At 43.3% G+C, this 11,606-nt stretch overlaps 1 long non-coding RNA gene across 1 annotated transcript; it reads left to right on the top strand.

Moving 5' to 3' along the window:
• The first annotated feature begins 3,732 nt into the window (after positions 1 to 3,732).
• LOC134732253 (uncharacterized) lies at positions 3,733 to 7,544 on the top strand. Its single transcript, XR_010115219.1, has 4 exons — positions 3,733 to 4,108; positions 4,740 to 4,775; positions 5,017 to 5,183; positions 5,395 to 7,544. It is a non-coding gene; the product is annotated as an uncharacterized lncRNA (long non-coding RNA).
• Positions 7,545 to 11,606: the final 4,062 nt, after the last annotated feature.

Genomic DNA, 11,606 nt, shown 5'->3' with positions numbered 1-11,606 from the left:
ATCGTACAAAATGACTGAAGATTTTATATAGTTTGAGCAATATTGAGGTTTTCTCATAATATCTTTTTATTGTTAAGCGCACACTAAATAACAATCGTGTCTGGGAATAAAATGTATAAGATAGCCTTTTAGAAAGATTTGGAGATTTTTCCTTCCTTGTCCAGTAAATACTTAACATTTTATGTGCAATGTATGCCATAAATATGGGCATTCCCCCCTTTGAGGTGTGTGTTCATTAATATACACACATATATACACCCACACACATGTATATACTGTACAGTAGCATCTACACATACTATATATCCACACATAATGTATTTGTATGCAATATGTAAATATATACACACATGACACCTAGAGTAAGTGTATGTATACAATATATCAGAATATATATGTGAATTCTTTTTCCATACAAACTGTATAACATTTCTTTACACATCTACACACATATATACCGTGTGTGTGTATATATAGTGCTTATGTACATAATAGGTAAATATATACACAAATTAACATATATATGTATACATACATATGATAATTTGCTTTTCTGTATACAAACCCTATAACATATGTAACTAGAAAGTTTTACCATATGTATGTGATTCAGATTGAACATTAAGTTGTATACTCATTCATTTTTTTCTTAACCTCTCAGTTCTTGGTAAATATTTCTTTGAATCGCCAAATATATGTAAACTAATGTTGTATATATTTCAATAACCCATGGTTAGATGAATGAAAGTTTACAATTATTTTATCATTTTTTATACCTTCTCTCTTTTTATTTTTTTTTTTTTAACACAGATGAGTCTCACTAGGTTGCCCAGGCTGGTCTCCTGGGCTCAAGTGATCTTCCCACCTCAGTCTCCCAAAGTGCTGGATTACAGGCGTGAGCCACCGTGCCCAGCACTTAATACCTTCATTAAAACATAAAACTTCACTTTTTTCAAAAAAGTTTTGTATTATGTTACATTTTGTGGAATATTAATATTTCCAATAGATAATTTTACCAGCATATCTTTCTTCCCTTACTGATTTTAAATTATGATTTTATATTAGATGATACTATTGTGTCTCATGCCTAATGTGTTATTGGGGGTGTTGGGCTATTTAACTCATCCTGAGTAGGTGAATTACTCTTTAACGTACGGGGTAAAAAATGAATAATTTGGAATAATTTCACGAATTTAGTTAAGTATTCAATTATATATTTTTGAATGAGGATTCATTTATCCTCGTCCTTTAGAAAAGACATGTACTCGTATATGTGTGTGTGGTTACATTCATGTGTGTGTGTGTGTGTGTGTGCGATTTTCAAATACTTGCCTGTTTCCCACTTTTCATCACTGTGGCATCTCACATCCTACATTTTGGATTCACTGATCTGTATATATACTGTATATATCTGTCTGGATAACATCATTTAAAATTGCTTCCACTGAGTATGAAAACAGTAATATCTAGTAACTTGCAGCTCAGAACATGCTTCATTTTTCCTCCCACTCTCTCTATCAAAATAGATGAAAACATTTCTATATTAGTTAAAGGGTAAGATATAACACCCGGGAGAGAAAGCACATCTGATGATTGAGGGACCCACCCTCCAATCCCTCCTCAGCCCTCACGCAGGGGACGCCCAACCTGAGGGGCTTCACAGGTCCGCCTTGCCCTGAGCCTTCTTCTGCTTAGGAATTGGTCCCCTGCTGACCCCTTTACCTTTTAGGTATTCACTTGAGTAAGCATAGAATTCCTCACTTGCAGTTAATCCCTTGAGAGTACTTTTTCAACATTTCCTTGCCTTTCATTTTTCTGTTGGGAAGTCAGATCCCAATGATCATGCTATTCTACTGACATGTTGAGTTGAAAATCACAGGACACAAAAATGCGTTTTAAACTATACAATTTATGCTAGACAATTTCAATCTAGCATATATACTTTTTAATCTACTTCTGGTATTTTTCAGTTTATCATGGTAGGTCAAGACTTACATTTCATGTTTAAATGTATGCATCTTAGCACTTAATTAGTCTTTCCTCATCTCTGTCAAGTGTTCAACTCTTTAAATCGTGAGCTGTTGCCAGACATCATTCTCCCTTCTTTCCTTCTGACACGTACAATAGATATGAGGTTCTCCCTCCTCACAATATTCCCCCAAATATGGTGAATTTTCACTTTTGATGTCTCCACAGTGCATTCTGGAAAATTCTCTCAATTTTGTTTTCCAATTTAATAAATGTCTCTTCAGCTGTATCTTGACCTTGATAGAATAAATATTTTGGGTGTGCTTCTTCAACTGAATTTTCACCTCTAGGATTTCTAACTCATTTCTCTGATGCTCATTTTTTGCCAGTATAATCCATATTCTTGTCTCAAAAATTTAATTTCCTCTTGTATTTTTTTCAGATATTTAAACATGTTTAATTGAAAAGGGGTCTCATGCGTTCCTAGTATCCTATTTCTTTGCACATAATAATCCTTATCAACAAGTATGTAGACTGATGATCATAGCACTTTTTATCATTAGAAGGATGACTCTTGGTTGTCTATTTTTGTTGGACACTCACCTCCCACACTCCTGAGCTACCATGAAGGGATCCTCTCAAGGCTGTTTTTAGTAATCCAGGTCTGAAAATGGGGGATTGTTCCAGCTAGTCATGACACGTGGCATTCGTTTCCCAAACATAGTGTCTGCTCAGGTTGCTCCCGGAAGGAAAAAAATCCATGTGAAATTCACACTCATGGCCAGGCACGGTGGCTCATGCTTGTAATCCCAGCACTTTGGGAGGTCAAAGTGGGCGGATCACTTGATGCCAGGAGTTCAAGACCAGCCTGGCCAACATGACAAACCCCCGTCTCTACTACAAATACAAAAAAATTAGCCAGGCATGGTGGCAGGCGCCTGTAATCGCAGCTACTCGGAAGGCTGAGGCAGGAGAATCACTTGAACAGGAGAATCAGGCAGGAGAATCACTTGTGAGGTGGAGGTTACAGTGAGTGGAGATCGTGCCACTGCACTCTAGCCTGGGCAACAAAAGCAAAACTCCGTCTCAAAAAAAAAGAAACTCTTACCCACACATGATACAGATGCCCATGTGTAAGAACTCTGCAGTGAATGAATTTGTTTCACACACACCCAGGGGAGTTGGCTCAGTGGTGGCCATGGGCCTGGGTCAGTAAACAGACATATTCCATCACAGCTTTCAGCCTTGCCCAGAGCCCCGGCCCTTCTCTGCCTGTGAGGACCCAGGGCCCCTTTTCTGTTCTGCACAGAAATGGAAACTTCCTCCCTAATGACCCCTAATGGCACCAGACACAGACGCCCTCTCTGTTTCATGTGTATCCTTCTCCTTCTGATGAGCTTTCATTTCCCATTTTCTGCACATGACTGTGATAACCAGGGTGTTGATGAAATATTATGAGAAGTATCTCTCAAGGGCAGGAACAAAGGGGCTCTCCTTAGTGGGTGCCAGCATCCCCTCATGTCCCCACCCCTCCTGTCTTCACCCGCTCTGGAAATTACCCATGGCTGAGCCCCCTGCAGCCCCCAGGCTCCAATGACCCAGCTCCCCTGTGATAAATGGGGTTCATGACAGGCTCCAAATGAGGAAACCAAGGCTCAGAGATGGGAGGTTACTGCCCAAGGTCACACAGGCAGGGGGTGACACATGAATATTTAAATAAAGACAAGATTTCCCCTCAAATCAGAGTGCTAGCCCCACGTATTGTCCCAAAACCTTGAACACAGGAGCGCAGGATGGGAACAGGAGTGTCTGAAAGAAGACGGGGGCACCAAGAAGGCAGAGTCAGGTCAATGTTGTTTCCAGGGAGACGGGGGTGGATGCTGTTGTGATGAGTGAATGAGAAGTTCGTGAAGGGAACGTTTTTGCATAAAGAAAACCCACACTCCAGTTCTCGGAAAAGGGTCATGATTCCTTCCCTTGTCTCCGTATATTTCCCCTTTCTGTTCAGCGCCACAATAAAGCTCAACTGGAACTGCACAGCCAGATGTGAGATGAGTCTCTGCTGATGTGAGTCTGCCCTGCAGCCTGAATTCGCATCTTCCCTGAAGCTTCCCCAGGACTGGTGAGAAGACTGGCCGTGGTAGGTTCCTCACAAGGGTGTGTTTGTGGGTAAGCTGAAGGAGAGGGTGAGACCCCATGAGGAGGCTCTGAGAGGAAGGAAGAACCCTCCGTCGCCTTGACCTGGAAGGGACCAACTCAGGAAGGCACCACATCCATTTGCAGCTACGTCCTGGCCCTTAATGAGATGAGGACAGGCCAGGCAGACAGTGAAAGGAGATCAGGAGAGATGCCATGTGTGTCTGAAATATCAACAGAAAGCCTGGTGCCTGTCTCAGGCCAAGCCCTAGGAAAACAAGAGCTAGGCTCGTGGCGGGGTCCGGGACAGTACACTACCCGTGAAGATGCTGGTGGGAGAATCCTGTAAGGGAGAGAACCCTTCCTTTGTGTGTGTGTTCTGTGGACACCATGGTCTTATTCACTCACACAGACGAGGCCAGTAGGAGGAGACATCATGACTCTCACCCACATGGCCACAGTCCACTTCACTGAGATTTGACGAGGGGAATGGGAGATTCTAGCATGAGAGGGATCCTGCCCCACAGGTAGGCCCTGGTCCAGTAGGAGACCCCAGGGAATTAGGGAGGATCTCAGGAAGGAGAGGACCTGCCCAGGCTTCAGGGGCAAATCTCTCACTGGGAACTCTCTTCCAGGGCTGAGCCTGGGCCCCAGGAGCTGCATGCAGGCAGGTGAGTCTGTCCCCAGCTGTCCCAGGTCCCTCCTCCTCACTGGGGACAGGGGCCCACCCCTGGGCAGCTGGGGCTGGAGAACAGCAACTCTGGGCTGACTGAGGGGGATCATGGGGGGATCTTGGGCTGAAAGCTGGGATCCGAGGGGTGGTAAATGATATAGGACCCAGTCTCTGATTTCATTCCAGGGACCCTCCCTAAACCCATGCTCAGGGCTGAACTAGACTCTGTAATAACCTAGGGGAGGCCCGTGGCCCTCTGGTGTCAGGAGACCCTAGAGGCTCAGGAGTGTGGTCTGGATAAAGAGGAGAGCGCAGTGCTCAGAAGCACACAGAGCTCGCTGAAGCCCAGGACAGGGTGAGTCCTCCGTCTCACTCAGGACAACGCACCATGCAGGGGGATATTGCTGTGAGTATTTCAGCCCTGCTGGCAGGTGAGCACTCAGAGACCCCCTGGAGCTGGTGGTAACAGTGAGGGGACACTCAGGGGCCCCAGCCACAGCCTCTGCCCTCAGGAAGGGGGTCTGCTCTTCGGGGCATCTTGCCTCTCAGAGCCCAGGCCTGGGGGATGATGTGGGAGGTGTGAGCACCATTTAACACGGTGCCTCCTTCTCTCCTAGAATTCCACTAATAAAGGTCCTATTTGACAGTTCCAACATTGGAAATAAGAGTTCCGTCTTCCGCCAGGCACAGTGGCTCACACCTGTAGTCCCAGCACTTTGGGAGGCCGAGGCAGGCAGATCACTTGAGGTCAGAAGTTCAAAAGCAGCCTGGCCAACATGACAATAACCCGTCTCTACTGAAAATACAAAAATTAGTTGGGCGTGTGGTGTGCGCCTGTAATTCCAGCTACTGGGGAGGGTTCACTTGAACCCGCTTAGCACCTGGGAAGCCAGAGCATGGGCTTGGCTGACCCAGCCCGCACCTGGCTCTGCCCATACCCCCACCCTGGTAGGTTAACACAAAGGACAGAGACTTCCGGGAGCTCTATGGCCTCGCCCTTTGCTTGAGACACCGGACAGCCTCCCTTGAGTAGTATAAGGAAGGCAAAAAGCCCATGAAGACTAACACAACAAAATTCATAATTGCAAAGATGTGGAGCGCTTTTGCAACCGCTGCCTCTGGGCTGGAGGCAGACGACAGCCACAGTGCAGGACAGCATCCGCAGGCTCAATAACACGGCACCCAGGAAGGAGAACACGCATGCGTGTCCTCAGCTGTCACCATTGCCAGCAACCCCCTGAATAACCAAGAGGTCTTGAATCTGTTCACACGGCCGGTTCATTACTAAAGCTGGTGTTTGAGAAAGCCAAAACCCTAAGGCTATTTATAACTGAGGAAATCTCACAGAGTGTACCTCACTCTTGCAAACCTCACCCGCCTGCCCGCTCCCTCGCCCCACCTCAGCCTCCCCTGAGCCACTTCGCTTGCACTCGCTTGCCCGCAGCCACTGCCCCCAGGGCTTTGCCAGCATTATGTGCTCCCGAGCGGACCTTCTCTCCCCTCCCCAACAGCACGCGTGTGCACATGCACCTCGCCGTGCCACAGCTGCTGGTGTGAGTTCACCCACTCACCCAATGACCCCTAAGCACTGGGACTGCTGTCAGAGCATTCGTGGGTACAGAGATTGCCTGTCCAGTGTCCACCTGCCCTCCACCCTCCCCAAGCCAACACTACCACCGGCGTGATCACGCACAGGAAGACCAGCGGATCCACCCTCACCGCAAGCAGCAGCTGCCGCCAGCGTGGAAGTACACACAGAGGGTGTACACAGTCCTGTGAGGCCAGAGCCCCACCACCGTGCTAACACCACTACTGGTGCAAATGCGCACATGAACGCCTGCGGGGCTCCCACCCACCCCACCCAGCCTTGCTGACACCACTGCAGCCAACAAATGTGTACGTCCCAGAGGAAAAGACATCATTACATCAGAAACACACTTGCATACAAATGTTGATTGCAGCAAAATTCATAATTGCAAAGATGTGGAATCGACCTAAGTGTCCATCAGCCAATGAGTGAATGTGGTACATATACACAAGAAAATACTATTGAGCCATTGAACAAAATGAAATAATGTCTTTTGCAGCAACTTGGATGAAGCTGGGGGCCGTGACACTAACTGAACTAACTCAGCAGATGGAGAGCCAAATACCATATGCTCTCACTTTATAAGTGGGAGCTAAGTTATGGGTAATCAAAGACATGTAAAGGGGTGTAATGAACATTGGAGACCCAGAAGGGAGAAAGGGGGTGGAGAGTGAGTAATGAAATACTATGTACCAAGTACAATGTACACTACTTGGGTGATGGGTGTATTAAAATCTCTGGCTTCACCATTATACAATTCATTCATACAACTAGAAACAACTTGTACCCCAAAAGCTATTGAAAGAGAATACATTTTTTTTTAAAAAAAAAACTATAATACAAGGCTACACTAGCCAAAACATGATGGTACTGGTACAAAAACAGACACATAGACCAATGAAACAGAATAAAGCCACACACCTACAACCATCTGATGTTTAACAAAGCCAACAAAAATAGGCAACGGGGAAAAGACTCCGTATTCAAAAAATAATCCTGTGATAACTGGTGAGCCATATGCAAAAGAATGAAACTGGACAGACCCCTACATATCACCATATACAAAAATTAAATCAAGACAGATTAAATATTTTAATGTAAGATTTCAATCTATAAGAATCCTAGAAGAAAACATGGTGAAATCGCGTCTCTAATAAAAATACAAAAAAGAAAAAAAAATAGCCTGGCATGGTGACAGGTGCCTGTAATCCCAACTACTTGGGAGGCTGAGGCAGGAGAATCGCTTGAACCTGGGGGGCAAAGTTGCAGTGAGCCGAGATCGCGCCACTGCACTCCAGCCTCGGCAGCAGAGCCAGACTCTGTCTCAAAGAAAAAAAAAAATAGGAAATATCTTCCTTAATACAGGCATTGGGAAAGTGTTTACAGCTAAGTCCTCAAAAGCAATTAAATGAAAACAAAAATTGATGAGTGGGACCTAATAAACCTACAGATCCAGCAAAGGTCTAATATTCAGAATCTGTAAGCAACTTACACAAATCAACAGGCACAAAACAAACAGCCCCATTAAAAAGGGGGCAAAGGACGTGAACAGACACTTTTCTAAAGAAGACACACATGTGTCCAAGAAGCATATGAAAAAACTTCAATACGACTAATCCTTAGGGAGATGCAAATTAAAACTGTAATGACATACCCACGCCACTCAGAATAGTTATTATTAAAAAGTCAAAAAATAACAGATGCTGGTAAGGCTGCAAAGAAAACGGAACAAGTGTTGGTGAGAACGTAAATTAGTACATCCACTGTGGACAGCAGTTGGGAGATTTCCCAAAGAACTAAGAGGTGAACTACCATTCAGCCTAGCAAACCCATTGGTAGGTATATGCCCAAAGGAAAATAAATGATTCCACCAAAAAGGCAGATGCACCTATATGTTCATTGCAGCACCATTTACGATAACGAAGACGTGGAATAAACCCTGGTGTCCATCCAACAATGGATTGGATATATGGACCATAGAATACTACACAGCAATCAAAATGAAAATCATTTCCTTTGCAGCAACAAGGATGGAGCTAGAGGTCATTAGCCTAAGTGATGTAATGTGGAAACAGAAAGCCAAACAGAGCACGTTCTCGTAAACAGGATCTAAACACTGGATACATGTGGACATAGATAAGTGTCCGTTCATGTCCTTTGCACACTTTTTAATGGGGCTGTTTGTTTGTTGCTTGCTGATTTGTGTAAGTTGCTCCTAGATTCTGAATATTAGGCCTTCACTGTAGGTTAGTGAGGTCCCACTCATCAATTTTTGTTTTTGTCTAATTGCTTTCAAGGACTGAGCTGTAAACATTTTGTCAATGCCTATAACAACAGGATGTTTCCTGTGATTTTTTTTTTTCTTTGAGACAGAATCTGGCTCTGGCACTGGAGACACTTAGAGTGGGGAGGGAGGGAGGAGGGCAAGGGCTGAAAAACTGCCTGTTGGGTGCTATGCTCACTACCTGGGTTTGCAGATTCATTCGTTCTCCAAAACTCAGCATCACGCAATATACCTTTCTAGCAAACTTACGTTATGTGCCCCCCCATTCTAAAATAAAGGTTGACAATAATAATAATAATATGGAACTAAAAATTAATAGGCATGCATCTTAGCAATATAAACTCAAGTACAAAATGGAAGAGGCCCACGTTTTAGAGATCTTGAAATTTAAAACAACTATAAATGTGGTTCTATATATAGGCATGTAGGGACAACTGGGCTTCATCTGTAAGAACTATAGGTGGCAAGTGGAGACTCCTTACTGGCCTGAGAGGAAGGAGAGAACCCTGAGTCTTGATGTCTGAGGAGAAGTATGTGTTTCTGTTCCATTCTTGGTCAGAAAAAGGTGTTAGAAAGAAGAATCTTGGTTCCCTGTCTCTTTTCTCATGCCAGATAATTGTAATAGTAACTATACATGTGTGTACATATGTGTATATATAATTTGTCTTTATTAAAGCTCACATCTCCCAAGTATCACACAAAACCCTTTTTGTCTTTTTTTCTACACCCCATGGAGAAGTAAAAACAGGATGTGATACTCCAATATCACTCAGTTTTCTAAAATAAGTAGGGTGCAATTTCCCATGAAATGAAACTATTCCTAGTTCACATTGAGAAAGTACCAGATTCAGTTTCTCATTGGACCAACAATTGTCTGGACCAAGGGAAATTACAAATGGTCTGGTCTTACATTTTTCTCCAGCTACCTGTGATGATCTGTAAGAGATTGTGGTTGCAGGTAAAAAAGTGTATCACTCAAGGCAGGGTGCAGTGGTTCACGCCTGTAATCCCAGCACTTTGGGAGGCAGATGCCGGCAGATTACATGAAGTCTGGAGTTTGAGTCCAGACTGGCCAACATGACGAGACCTCATTTCTACTAAAAATACAAAAATTAGCCGGGCATGGTGGCAAGCACCTGTAATCCCAGCTACTCGGGAGGCTGAGGCAGGAGAATCGCTTGAACCTGGGAGGTAGGAGGTTGCAGTGAGCCGAGACTGCCCCACTGCACTCCCAGCCTGGGCGACAGCGCAAGACTGCGTCTCAAAAAAAAAAAAAAAAATTGTGTATCACTCAAACTGACACCTTCATGGATCTTAGAACCTTGATCATGTTCCCATGAGAATTCCATTCATTCCATTCAGGAAGATCTAACTTTCCTAAATATCTATGCATCCAACACAGCAGCACCCAGATTCATAAAATAAATTTGTAAAGACCTTCAAAGAGACTGAGACTCCCAAGCAATAATAGTGGGAGACTTTAATACCCCACTTACAATAGCAGACAGATCATCAAGACAGAAAATTGACTAAGATAATCAGGACCTGAACTCAGCACGATAGATATCTACAGAACTCTCCACGCCCCCAAACCAGAATTTACATTCTTCTCATCACCACGTGGCACATGTTCTAAATTCAGTCACATAATTGGAAGCAAAACACTCCTCAGCAAATTCAGTTTGTGACAACTGAAATCAGCACGAACCACTCTCTGACCATAGCATAATCAAATTAGAAATTGAGACTAAGAAACTCACTCAAAATCATACAATTACATGGAAATTAAATAACCTGCTCCTGAATGACATCAGGGTAAATAATGAAATTAAGGCAGAAATTAAGAAGTTATTACAAACTAATGAGAGCAAAGATACAACATACCAGAATCTCCGGGACACAGCTAAGGGAGTGTTAAGAGGAAAATGTATAGCACTAAATGTCCACATCACATTAGTTGTGATGACCTAACATCACAACTAAAAGAACCAGAGAACGAAGAGCAAACAAACTCCAAAGCTAGTAGAATACAAGAAAGAACCAAAATCTGAGCTGAACTGAAGGAGATTGGGACACACACAAAAAAAATCTTTCAAAAGATCAGCAAATCCAAGAGCTGGTTTTTTGAAAAAATTAATAAAATAGACTGCTAGATAGACTAATTGAAAAAAGAGAAGACTCGAATAAACACAATCACGAATGACATGGGGAATATTACCATTGACCCCAGAGAAATACAAACAACCATCAGAGAATATAATGAACACCTGTATGTACATAAACTAGAAAATCTAAAAGAAATGGGTAAATTCTCAGACACGTGCACCCTCCCAAGACTGAACCAGGAAGAGACTGAATTCCTCAACAGACCAATAATGAGCCTGAAATTGGTTCAACATACACAAATCAATAAACAGATTCATCGCACAAACAGAACTAAAACAAAACACCACATGATTATATTAATGATGCAGAAAAGCCTTCTGATAAAATTTAACATCACTTCTTGTTAGAAACTCTAATTAAACTAGGTATTGAAGGAACATACTTCAAAATAATAAGAGCCATTTATGACAAGCCCACAGCCAACATCATGCTGAATGGGCAAAAGCTGAAAGCAATCCACTTGAAAACTGGCACAAGAATGCCCTCTCTCACCACTCCTATTCAACAGTATTGGAAATACTAGGCAGGGCAATCGGGCAAGAGAAAAAAATAAGGCGTATTCAAATAGGAAGAGAGGAAGTCAAACTACCTTTGCTGCAGATGACATGATCCTATATCTAGAAAACATCATAGTCTCAATCCAAAAGCTTCTTAAGCTGATAAACAACATCAGCGAAGACTCAAGATACGAAATAAATGTGCAAAAATCACTAGCGTTTATATACCAATAACAGTCAAGTTGAGAGCCAAATCAGGAACGCAATCCCATTTACAGTTTACACACACGCATA

Source organism: Symphalangus syndactylus, chromosome 13 (assembly GCF_028878055.3).
Source record: "Symphalangus syndactylus isolate Jambi chromosome 13, NHGRI_mSymSyn1-v2.1_pri, whole genome shotgun sequence".
NCBI classification, from domain to species: Eukaryota; Metazoa; Chordata; class Mammalia; order Primates; family Hylobatidae; genus Symphalangus; species Symphalangus syndactylus.
Note: the sequence above shows the minus strand (reverse complement) of the source record. Positions and strands in the feature narration are given on the sequence as shown.